This window comes from Magnolia sinica, chromosome 6 (assembly GCF_029962835.1).
Source record: "Magnolia sinica isolate HGM2019 chromosome 6, MsV1, whole genome shotgun sequence".
In the NCBI taxonomy this organism is placed as follows: domain Eukaryota; kingdom Viridiplantae; phylum Streptophyta; class Magnoliopsida; order Magnoliales; family Magnoliaceae; genus Magnolia; species Magnolia sinica.
The window spans coordinates 86145135-86159284 of NC_080578.1; positions in this window are offsets into that span (position 1 = coordinate 86145135).

Sequence of the window (14150 nt, forward strand, 5' to 3'; positions counted from 1 at the left end):
CATCACAAGGCTAGCACACGTGATACGCTTGATTTTTATGGTTCGGTCACCCCATACAACTAGCCGTTGTTTTTGAAAGAGGCGCACTCATGTCCAAATCAGATGCATCACCTCAATCTTACCAAAAAGGGTAAGCGGATTAGGTGAGGCCCGAGGGACCCCACCTTGATGTATGAGTCGTATATCCACGTTGTCCATCAGTTTTTCCAACACATTTTAGGGTATTCTTTAAAAAATGAGGCAGATCCAAATCTCAAGTGGACCACACCATAGGAAAGAGTGGTCATTGAATGCTCACCATTAAAAACTTGTCAGGGCCCACCGTAATGTTTATTTCCTATCTAAATTGTTAATAAGGTTACAAAGATATGGATGAAGGAAAATACAAATATCATCTCTATGCAAAACTTTTGTGGCCCATAAGAAGTTTTTAATGGCCAATCACTATTGTTTCCTGTGGTGTGGTCCACCTGAGGTTTCAATCTGCTTTATTTTTGGGACCATACCTTAAAATGAGATGAAAATTTTATGAACAGAGAGTAGATATGCAACACATACATAAAGGTGGGCCCGAGGTGAAAAAACTTATGAACAAAGAGTAGATATACAACACATACATCAAGGTGGACCCGTGATCGGGGAAATGAAAGCGGATTGCATACTCGGTAACTCAGTACACCAAGCGTATACTGAGTAAACTGTGGGGCCACTGTCACTCATACATTTTATCCACTCCTTCCATCCATTTGATCAGAAAAGTTTAGAGAAACATATCCAAAGCTCAAGTGGACCCCACCACCTGAAACCGTGTGAATTGAACATTTACCGTTGAAAAGTTCTTGGGGTCCGTAGAAGTTTGAGATCAATCTGATATATATATATATCTTCATCTTTGTCTTTGTAATCTTATGAACAGGTTGGGTGAGAAGAAAATTTCACTATGGACCTTAGGAAGGTTTCAACGATGGAAATCAATATTTCCACTGTTTACTGTAGTATGGTCAACTTGAGCTTTGGATATGCTTAAATTTTGGGATCAACCACTAAAATTATCTGAAAAAATGGATGGAGGCGTGGATAACCAAGTGCATTTTTTATTTTTTATTTTTTTTTTAAAGATAGCTTGATTATATTAAGAGGAAAAGGGAAAACTAACAGACAAAATGGAAACAAAGCAGAAACGCTAAAACAAAACAAGAAAAGGAAAGGAGCAGGGAACGAATCGCTGAGTTAGGGAAGAGAACGCTATGCTCCTGGAAAAAGAAAATCTACATCTTTTACAATGGGCTCAACAGAGTTTACTCAGTCCGATAATCCAATTTCCAGGGAAACACCCACTAGGGTTTTACCCGGCTGGGTAATTGACGCAGGGATGAACGTGATGAGGATAACTACTCCGAACCCATGGAGCTTCTCTGGACTCCTCACAGAGACTTCTCGAATCCACGAGGAAAGAAAGCAGAAAATAGAAATAAACTCTAATAAATTCGAAATTGATTAATTGATCATTGATAATTGTCTAATGTGTCTCCTTACACCATTAATATAGAAAAAAATAAACTAAAATTCGTAATTACCAAAAATAACAAAATTCTAACTCTAATAAAAATCCTAATTCTAATAAAACTCTTCTAAGGCCTAATTTCTAAAAATAAAAATTGCAAATAAACTTTCTCTAGAAGAGTCCTAGTATAACTAAAAGTTATTTCTAAAAGGAAAGAAAATATAAAACTCTAAAAATATTTAAAAAATTGGAATTACTAAAAATAGTAAAAATTTTCTAAAAATTTGTTTTTGAACTGAAAGGGCACGTTTTTTGACAAAACAGACAGATGCGACCCACTTTGTGGGTCGGTTCACCTCGGATGGCCCGTTTCAGTAAAGATTGATAGGTTGAATGCCCCATAACGATACCCGGATCAAAAGTTATGGTCAATTTACGGTCCATCTTCTTTTGGCTCAACCATACTGGGAACGTATCTGTGACACATTATACATCAGACCCCTCCACTTGAAAAAAACTCATTCTCAAGTTACGCAAGAGACTTGGCACATGAGTTTGAGATAACTTCTGACGCCGATGTTCATTAGCCCTTTTTTTGTACTTGGCATTAACTTCTTGAGCTGACACAATACATGTACTCATGTTTTTCTTAACTGGACTAATATTGATCAGTTCCTGCACACCTGTCTTCAAGATCTCATATTTTTTTTTAATAATGTGGGCAATTAGGCGAACTTGCCCCTGAGACGGGATCAACGTGATTTTGTACATCTCGTATGGGAGGCAATTTATTAGGGGGTTCATCGAGCACAATCTCCTTGAACTCCTGCAAAATTAGCTTTAAATCTTCTAAGATATTCGCAGGCTCCATATATTCTTTCTTTTCAACTAATGGATATATATGGCTTGTTTCCTCAGATTGTTTGACAAAAGCCTGTCCAGTTGTGAGAGACTGTTCTTCAACTTTAGAAGTCTTGGGTTGGTTCTCCCTTCCTATAGGGCCGAGGATAATCTTTTTACCATCTTTAATAAAGATAAATAGGTTATCCTGATCCTTATGTGTAGCATTAATATTATTTTGCCAAGGTTGACTAAGTAACATGTGGCAAGCTTCCATGTCGACCACTTTACACATTACTTCATCCTTATAATATTTACCAATGGAAAAAGATATACGACATCGTTCAGTTACCTCTGTTTTGTTGACCTCCTTGATCCATCCAATCATGTATGGAGATGGGTGTCTTTCTGTTTTCAGTTGTAGCTTTTCCACCATTATTTTCGACACGAAATTCTCATCACTCTTGACATCGATGATCACATTGCAGACTTTTTTGTATGCAGTGCACCTTGTTCGAAAGATGTTATCTCGTTGTAATTTTATTTCTACCTTTGACATGTATAATGGCTTCCTCATAACCGAAGTGGTGGCCTGTGATTTACCATCATCTGATGGTGCTTTATAGAAATTGGGGTTGTGTCGTACAGCGGCCACAGGCGGTTGAGCATCACTTTGAGCTCGGGGCGGAATTAGTACATCCGCAATACGGTTGAAGGTTGCCTGCAGCCCTTGCATAGTCAACTGACTCTCCCGGTGAAAAGCTTCCATTCTTTCCAAAAGATAACGAATCCCCGAATCACCATCCACAAGATTTTGATTCATACCTTCATTATTTGTCATCAGCCCAAGGGAAACCTCACTCTGATACCAATTGACACAGGGATGAACGTGATGAGGATAACTACTCCGAATCCACGAAGCTTCTCTGGACTCCTCACAAAGACTTCTCGAATCCACAAGGAAAGAAAGCAGAAAATAGAAATAAATTCTAATAAATTTGAAATTGATTAATTGATCATTTATAATTGTCTAATGTGTCTCCTTACACCATTAATATAGAAAAAAATAAACTAAAATTCGTAATTACCAAAAATAGCAAAATTCTAACTCTAATAAAAATCCTAATTCTAATAAAACTCTTCTAAGGCCTAATTTCTAAAAATAAAAATTGCAAATAAACTTTTTCTAGAAGAGTCCTAGTATAACTAAAAGTTATTTCTAAAAGGAAAGAAGATCTAAAACTCTAAAAATATTTAAAAAATCGGAATTACTAAAAATAGTAAATTTTTTCTAAAAATTCGTTTTTGAGCTGAAAGCGCACGTTTTCTGACGAAACGGACAGATGCGACCCACTTTGTGGGTCGGTTCACCTCGGATGGCCCGTTTCAGTAAAGATTGATAGGTTGTATGCCCCATAACGATACCCGGATCAAAAGTTATGGTCAATTCACGGTCCATCTTCTTTTGGCTCAACCATGATGAGAACTTATGTGTGACACGTTCTACATCAGTAATACCTTATCCGCTCCCCATCCTAAAACCCCATGTAAACCTCCTCCCTCCTCCATTCTCAGCAAAAACAAATATCCTAAAAAGAAAATCTCCATTCTTCCTTCTCAAACATGGGCTTTTGGGAGAGAAATTTCTTGTATTCTTCATCTTTAATATTTCTCAATTTCTTGAAGTAACTGCAGACGGCTCCATTGCAGACGGCTCCATTGCATCTCCCTGCATGCTTCTGTAAAATCCTTAGTATGTCTAAGTACAGCTTTTGATAGTCAATATCTATTAATATATATGCGTTACGTCATCACCCGTTTTCGTGAACATCCGCCATTGATATCCAAACTAGCGGCTTAGATTGCGGATCATGATCTTCACTTCTACAATAACTCTGCATGAGTGCTCAAGATCTACGTTCCATACAAGTGGTACTATATCTTTAGTCTCAGAGCATTGGAATAAACCATGACAGTAGTTGTTTTGTTCATGTTAACTGATGTAATTATGTATGTTTGGTGCAATAAGGATGGAGCTTCATGAATCTTCTTAACTCTACAATTCTATACGTATTGAAGGATCAAACTTTCACCCCAGAAGATCTTGACCATGGAAAAAGAAGCCTATGAAATAATGTTAAAACATAAAAGGACTTTTCCAATAAATCTAATCAAGTTCATCATCTTTCTAATAGAATGTCTGCAATACTTTAGAAAATTTCAGGGAGAGATAAAAAAATCTATGAAGATCTTGCATTGCACATTGATTTATGCAAATGATTGTTAACCATATTTGAACAACAATAGGTAGAAACAATCTTTCCCATTAGAAAAGATGGCTGCAATTACTGTTTGAGATTTTTTTTTAATATCATATTTCATAATTTAAGGCATTACAATCAATGATGGAGGCGTGGAAATGAGCCTATCACCTTCATGTTTTCTTGCCCTTCCAAAGGTTCTCTATTAAAACTGCAGTCCACAGCATACCAGAATCTACACACACACACACACACCAAGTGAACCCCATCTAAGTCGATTCAAGTCAAGTTCCGAGCCGAGTTGATTCAAGTTCGGTCTAGCTTGAACTCCGCTCGAAATTTTTTTAACCTCAAAAAATCAGCTCGACTCGGCTTGAACCCACCAAGTCAAGCTTTTTCAAATTGAGTCAAGCATGTTAACCGAGCTAACTCGGTTCGTGTACAGCTCTACTTCTTATTCGAGTGACCGGGCGGCCCGTCTGCACCAATATCTGAATACCAAACACCCATTTCGGAGCGGGATGAAAGGGAGGACGGGACAAAGTCCTCGTCTCTCTTCGGCGGGAGATATTCAAAGAACTCTATTTTCTTACACGCATCAACTACCTGATAATCAGCAGTCTGCTCCCACCTGATACACGGCTCCGATATCCCACAAACCTGCTAGGTTGACACATGTGGCTGAATGTTGTGGTGCATGTGGTCGGAAGCTGTGTGAGACCACACAAATTCCCGTGACAAATCCGCTCCGTCCAAAACTCAAGAGCGCCACACCACACAAAAAGTAGGTAATGAAACGCTCACCATTGGAAACTAGAAGTTTTGTACCACCATGATATTTGTTCCTGCAGCTTATCTGAGTGGTAATAGCCATATCAACGGTTGGATGGCATATAAACATCATAGTCGGCTCTAGAAAAGTTTCAATGGTAAATGTTTCCGTTATCACTGTTTCATGTGTTGTGGCCCACCTGAGCTTTGGTTGCGTCCCCTTCTATCACCTAACCCAAGAAGACTCATGAAGCTCCGTCCTTATTGCACTAAACATACATAATTACATCAGTACTTACACGAAGTACTCAATAACTACAGTGATGGTTTATTCCAATGCTTTGAGACTAAAGATCCCAATGCAGAGTTCTTGTACAAGTGAAGATCATGATCTGCAATCTGTGCCGCTAGTTTTTATATCAATGGCGGATTTTCACGTAAACAGATAGTAACTATCAAAAGCTGTACTTAGACAAACTAAGGATTTGACGGAAGCATGTGGGGAGATGCAATGGAGTCTTCTTCTGCAAAATTCTTTTGGTCATTGCAGTCACTCCCTTTCTTGGGTGTGTAAGTGCAACCAGAAGGTATGGAAGGTGGTACAATACCTTTCTCAAGTGGCTGGAATGGAGGACGCCCACTTCGCAAAGGCCTAGTTGCTTCAAGAAATTGAGAATTAAAGATCAAGAAGAAGATTACAATTGCTGTTATTGTAGAGAAATTTCTTTCCCAAAACCCCATGTTTGAGAAGGAATAATAGAGATTTTGTTTTCGATGAAAATGGAAATAGGAGGTTTACATTGGGTTTAAATGCAGATCATCTGTTTCCAGCGCACAGCAGCGGCTTCCCCGGTCGTTGAATTTAATTGGTCCACGTCATTTATGCTGACGTCAGCACAAAACATTAATTGCTGGAAAGCAGGCAGAATTCGATACAAATAAGATGAGTCCGGATCCTCTGTTTCCGAGGAGGCAGAGAGTCTCTGCCTCTCGCAACCTCATTCGTCCACCTGTACAGACTGCCGCTTAGGCAGTTTTTATTAAAAGAGTGCGGATCCTCTGCCTCCCGGAGGCAGGAACTCCCTGCCTCCAGCGTTTTCATTGGTCAACGTCACTGCAAGTGCCACCTCATCAATATTTTAAAATATAATAGAAAAAATAAATTTAATAAAAACTATAACGGACACGTTAAACGGCAGCGGTTTGCGCGTACAGTACCTCAGTACGCTAAGCGTAATGAGTAGAGTATGTGGAGCCCACCGTTATTCTCATTCGTGCAATGTATCAACTCCATCCATTTCTTTTATCATCTAATTTTAGTGTTTTACAACAAAAATTAATCATATCCCAGGATCAAGTGGACCACACCACCTGAAACAGTGTGAATTGAATTCTACCATTGAAAAGTTTTTGGGGCCATGGAAGTTTTATATCAAGATGATATTTGTTTTTTCCATTCATCCATGTCTTTGTAATCTTATGTACAGATTGGATGAAAAATAAAAATCACTGGGGGCTTAGAAACACTTCAATGGTGAAAATAAATATTTCCACTGTTTTCTTCGCTATGGTCCACTTGGGCTTTTGATATACTTCAGTTTTGGGCTCAACTCCTAAAATGATCTGAAAATACGGATGGACGGTGTGGATAAACCACATGAATTCACAATGGGCTCAATAGAGTTTACTTATTACGATAAGACTCGGTACGCAATCCGATTTCACATTTTAGACGCGGATTTCCTGCCAAAGCCTTTTGCAATAAGATGCTAAGCAAGGATTACAGATGGGCCCACTGTGACGTTTGTGATAAATCTAACCTGTTCATCCATTTTTAGAAATCATTTTAGGATATCATACCAAAACTAATGAATATACAAAACTCAAATGGGCCACCCGAGAGGAAACAATGGGGATTTAGTGTCCACCGTTGAAATATTTATATGGCCACAAAAGTTTCAGTCTAATATTTTAGCGTTTTCACTTCATCCTGGTAAAAATGACCTTATATACAGTTTGGATGGCATATAAATATCAAGAAGCACAGGAAGGTTTCAATGGTAGGAATTTCTTTCTCCACTGGTTCATCTTGTATAGCCCAGTTGAGTTTTTTATCATCCTAATTTTTTGTTACATGTCTTAAAATGAGCTCTAAAAATGGATGAATGGATTGAAATTCTTATAAACACACGGTAGACCCACCATACATCCAGCGCTGGAACTTCATGCAAAACGCTTTCCCCAGTGAATCCGCATCCACGATTTCCATTGAAAACGTATTGGCTACTCCCCTGCCACTTGGTGCTGTGTGGGCCCACCATGATGTATGTGTTTCATCCATGCCGTCCATTTATTTTTCTAGATCATTTTATGGTCTGAGACCAAAAATGAGGTATAACCCAATCTCAAGTGGATCACATTGCATGAAATAGTGCTAAATAAACGTTAACCATTAAAAACTTTTTGAGGACCATAAAAGTTTTGGATCAAGCTGATCTTTGATTTTTCCCTTCACTTGGGTCTTTATGACCAAACCAACATATTGGATGTCAAATAAACAGTACGGTGGGCCTTATGAGGACTTTAATGATGGATATCCAATCACCATTGTTTTCCTGTGGTATGGTCCATATGAGATTTATATTCCTCTCATTTTTGGGATCAACTCCTAAAATTATATGTAAAAATAGATTAACGGAATGGATGAAACACATACATCATGGTGGGGAAGTGATGTCACCCATTTATATGGGTCCCACTATGATGTATGTTTTGTATCCACACCGTCCATCCATTTGGAGAGATCATTTAAGGCATGAGCCAAAGAATGAATCAAATCCAAAACTCGAGTGGACCCCACCATAGAAAACAGTGGAGAGAGTCACGCCCACCATTTATTATGACTGAATCCAATCCAAACCCCGTCACTTTGTCTACTGAACCCTGTCACTTTGAACCGCAACCCCGTCACTTTGTCTACTGAATCCCGTCACTTTGTACTGCAACCTCGTCACTTTGTCTAGTGAACCCCGTCACTTTGTCTGCTGAACTCCGTCACTTTGTACTACAACATCATCACTTTGTCTATTGTACCCCGTCACTTTATACTACAATCTCGTCACTTTGTTTACTGTACCTTGTCATTTTGTGTTGCAATCTCATCACTTTGTTTACTGTACCTTGTCATTTTGTGTTGCAATCTCGTCACTTTGTCTAGTGACCCCGTCACTTTGTACTGCAACCTCGTCACTTTGTCTACTGAACCCCGTTACTTTGTACTGCAACCTCGTCACTTTGTCTACTGTACCCCGTCACTTTGTACTGCAACCCCGTCACTTTGTCTACTGAACCCCGTCACTTTATCTACTGAACCCCATCACTTTGTACTGCAACATCGTCACTTTGTCTACTGTACCCAGTCATTTTGTGCTGCAACCTCGTCACTTTGTCTACTATACCCCGTCACTTTGTCCAGTAACCATACTTAACCTCATCACTTTGTCCAGCAACCCTACTTAACCCCATCACTTTGTCTAGTAAAACCCCATCATAAAGTGACGGAGTACTTCACAAAGTGATAAGGTAAAGTAGACAAAGTGATGAAGTTGCAGCACAAAGTGACTGGTTACAGTAGACAAAATGACGAGATTGCAGCACAAAGTGACTGGGTACAGTAGACAAAGTGACGATGTTGCAGTACAAAGTGATGGGGTTCAGTAGACAAAGTGACGGGGTTGCAGTACAAAGTGACAGGGTTCACTAGACAGTGACGGGGTTGCAGTACAGGGTTTACTAGACAAAGTGATGGGGTTCAGTAGACAAAGAAACAAAGTTGTAGTACAAGGTGACGAGGTTCACTAGACAAAGTAACGAGACTGCAGCACAAAGTGACTGGGTACAGTAGACAAAGTGACGAGGTTGTAGCATAAAGTGACGGGGTACATTAGATAAAGTAACGATGTTGTAGTACAAAGTGACAGAGTTCATTAGACAAAGTGACGAGGTTCACTAGACAAAGTGACGGGATTGTAATACAAAGTGACGGGGTTCACTAGACAAAGTGACGAGGTTGCAGTACAAAGTGACGGGGTTCAATAGACAAAGTGACGGAGTTGCAGTATAAAGTGACGGAGTACAGTAGACAAAGTGACGAGGTTGCAATACAAAATGACGGGGTTTAGTAGACAAAGTGACGAGGTTGCAGTACAAAGTGACGGGATTCACTAGACAAAGTAACGAGATTGCAGCACAAATTGACGAGGTATAGTAGATAAAGTGGCGAGGTTGTAGCATAAAGTGACAGGGTACATTAGACAAAGTGACGATGTTGTAGTACAAAGTGACGGGGTACAATAAACAAAGTGACGAGGTTGCAGTACAAAGTAACGGGGTTCAGTAGATAAAGTGACGAGGTTGTAGTATAAAGTGACGAGGTCGTAGTATAAAGTGACGAGGTCACTAGACAAAGTGACGAGATTGCAACACAAAATGACAGGGTACAGTAGACAAAGTGACGAGGTTGTAGCATAAAGTGATGGGGTACAATAGACAAAGTGATGATGTTGTAGTACAAAGTGACGGAGTTCAGCAGACAAAGTAACGGGGTTGCAGTACAAAGTGACGGGGTTTACTAGACAAAGTGACGGGGTTGCAGTACAAAGTGACGGGATTCAGTAGACAAAGTGATGGGGTTGCTGTTCAAAGTGACGAGGTTTAGTAGACAAAGTGACGAGGTTTGGATTGGATTCAGTCGTAATAAATGGTGGGCGTGACTCTCTCCACTGTTTTCTATGGTGGGGTCCACTCAAGTTTTGGATTTGATTCATACTTTGGCTCATGCCCTAAAATGATATCTCCAAATGGATGGACGGTGTGGATACAAAACATACATCATAGTGGGACCCATATAAATGGGTGACATCATTTCCCCACCATGATGTATGTGTTTCATCCATTCCGTTAATCTATTGTTACATATAATTTTAGCAGTTGATCCCAAAAATGAGAGGAATATAAATCTCATATGGACCATACCACAGGAAAACAATGGTGATTGGATATCCATCATTAAAGTCCTCATAAGGCCCACCGTACTATTTATTTGACATCCAATATGTTGGTTTGGTCATAAAGACCCAAGTGAAGGGAAAAATCAAAGATCAGCTTGATCCAAAACTTTTATGGTCCTCAAAAAGTTTTTAATGGTTAATGTTCATTCAACACTGTTTCATGCAATGTGATTCGCTTGAGATTAGGTTATACCTCATTTTTGGTCTCAGACCATAAAATGATCTAGAAAAATAAATGGATGGCATGGATGAAACACATACATCATGGTGGGCCCACATAGCACCAAGTGGCAGGGGAGTAGCCAATACGTTTCCAGTGGAAACCGTGGATGCGAATTCACTGGGGAAAGCGTTTTGCATGAAGTTCCAGCGCTGGATGTATGGTGGGGTCCACCGTGATGTTTATAAGAATTCCAATCCATTCATCCATTTTTAGAGCTCATTTTAAGACATGTAACAAAAAATTAGGATGATAAAAAACTCAACTGGGCCATACAAGATGAAATAGTGGAGAAAGAAATTCCTACCGTTGAATCCTTCCTGTGCCTCTTGATGTTTATATGCCATCCAAACTGTATATATATATAAGGTCATTTTTACCAGGATGAAGTGAAAATGCTAAAATATTAGACCGAAACTTTTGTGGCCATATAAATATTTCAACAGTGGACACTAAATCCCCATTGTTTCCTCTCGTGTGGCCCATCTGAGTTTTGTATATTCATTAGTTTTGGTATGATGTCCTAAAATGATTTCTAAAAATGGATGAACGGGTTGGATTTATCACAAGCGTCGCAGTGGGCCCATCTGTAATCCTTGTGTAGCATCTCATTGCAATAGGCTTTAGCAGGAAATCCGCGTCTAAAATGTGAAATCGGATTGCGTACCGAGTCTTATCGTAATGAGTAAACTCTATTGAGCCCATTATGAATTCATGTGGTTTATCCACACAGTCCATCCATATTTTCAGATCATTTTAGGAGTTGAGCCCAAAACTAAATATATCAAAAGCTCAAGTAGACCATACCAGAGGAAACAGTAGAAATATTTATTTTCACCATTGAAGTGTTTCTAAGCACCCAATGATTTTTATTTTTCATCCAAACTGTACATGAGATCACAAAGACATGGATGAATGGAAAAAACAAATATCATCTTGATATAAAACTTCCATGGGCCCAAAAACTTTTCAATGGTAGAATTCAATTTACACTGTTTCAGGTGGTGTGGTCCACTTGATCTTTGGATATGATTAATTTTTACTGTAAAACGCTAAAATTAGATGATAAAAGAAATGGATGGAGTTGATACATTGCACGAATGAGAATAACGGTGGGCTCCACAGACTTTACTCATCACGCTTACCGTACTGAGGTACTCAGCGCGCAAACCGCTTCCGTTTAACGTCTCCGTTATAGTTTTTATTAAATTTACTTTTTCTATTATATTTAAAAAGTTGATGAGGTGGCACTCACAGTGACGTTGACCAATGAAAACGCTGGAGGCAGAGAGCTCCTGCCTTCAGGAGGCAGAGGATCCGCACTCTTATTAAAAATATAAATAAAATTTCCGTCTGAGCTTCCTAGCGGCAACGGCAGCCACTAACGTGCTTTTCATTTTCGTTCTCCGGGGATTTTTACAAGAGATTTCTTCTCCCGTCTGTCGATTCTAATTTCAAATTCCTTCTTTTACAGATGGATTCAGTCAGAGCTCCCGCCGGTGGAAAAATCCCCTTTTTTCTTTGGAGGCCCCTCCGTCCCCAATCTCTCTCAATCCCTATTCGATCACGACAGGCTGCCCGCCTATAGCCGATTTCGGCCCATTGAAGTCTATTTCGTCCATTCATCCATCGAAGATTCACTCCATCTCACAGGTATTTATTTAGTTTATATTTTTTTTTCAGATTATTTATTTTATATATTTTTTCGTCCGTTCAATATCCTTTGTTTTTTTTTTGTTTTTGTTTTTGTTTTTGTTCCAAGGCTATAGCCATTGAAGAATTGGTTGTATACATCTGAATTGGTTGTTGAAAAAATGGACTTCTATCTATATTTGACCCCAGTACGAGAGAGGGCATTCTAGTGTTGAATATGCTGTTGTTGCTTAAAAGAAAATTGTTAGACATCAATCTGTTCATGACAATCTGCAAGCACGACACCAACATTGTCATGGAAAATTCCTCCTGCTTCAAAATATTAACAAGAAGGATGTGTGAAGTTGTATTTTTAATGTCTACTTTATATGTTTTATTACACTACTCAGTTAACATCTGAATTTTATTCCTGAATTGTCTAGTTGAATTTGTCAGGACTTAAACTTCATACATTCAAAGTTTAACTGCGTAGTAGATCATGTTGGTACATTAGAAGGAATCCATGTGAAGATATTGTTCTTGTTTGTTTAGGAGTCTTTCATAAACTAGTGTTCTTACATATCGAGCCTATTGAAGTTCCCACAGGCATCTCTCGATTTTGCACCTCAATAAAATCAGCAAGCTCCCACAGGCATCTCTTGATTTTGCCCAGCCAATGGCATTATTGGAATCCCTTCAATAATGATCCTATTGAAGTTATGGCTGACCGCTAATTTAATTTGCTTGCAGTAAAGCCACAGCTTAGAGTTGCCTATACCTAACAGACTGCTAAATTCAAACAAAGAATCACCCAGGCAATTCCTGATTAGTCCCCAATTATAATACTTCAGTCAAGCTATTTTTCTTCCGAGCCATCATGACACCTGACATGTTCTAAATATTCTGAATGAAAGTTTGATAGCTTGGGCATTACACCAAGGTCTCTTGATATTCTTGCCGGAAGTTCTCCTGTTTGTGGGGATGTTGCCTTGTCATAATCCCAAGCAGGTCAGCAGTTAACTCAGGTGAGATATGGCCTCTGCATTGGCTTATATTCCTGCATTTCACATTTATATTGGTTCCTGAAAATGTGTTGATCTTAGGTATCACCGTGCACGGTGCATCTATGCAACCAAAGCCCTCCACTTTTCTATGGCTTTCTCGGTTTGGAAGGATGAGTTCCGGCATTCAAGTGATTATCCACAATGCCCTCCCACATCTCATCCATTCCATCACTTTTGCCAATTGGGGTATGTGTGTATGATGTAAAATCTGTTCATCGATCACCTCACTTTGGATTTATGACATAACTGTGAACTGTTTGCTTCTTGCTTATATAGATAAAAACATTTATGGATCTGCCCATTAACTTGGTTTTATTGGCATAGGATGACACACAAAATGTCCAAAGTGATTTAGCTGAAAAATACCCCTGAAATGATCAAATTGGCCCTCAAGCTGTTCACACAGTCAACATACGTATGTGGCCCACCAGATGCACTGCTTGGATATCCCACACACATTTGCTTCTGTACTAAGCAAAAATCTCAATTTAGATACAAAGCTAAGTGAGTGCGTATGAATGCGATTATTTAATAGAATATTTGAACTTGCTAAACTGGCTTCTTATTGTTGTTTTCCATTGTATTTTGCAGACAATTCCTGGAGCAACTGTATACTATGTTCAAAATATGTGAGATCCATTCTAAATCTCTGTTTCTTGATTTCTCACATGTGGTCCAAAATATGTTGTTAGTTTGAAACCTAAATGACTCGTCTTCGATCTGAACAAAAGGATAATCTTCACTTTAAGTTTTCAATTGCCCCTTTTTCCTACATTGTGACCGTAGCTA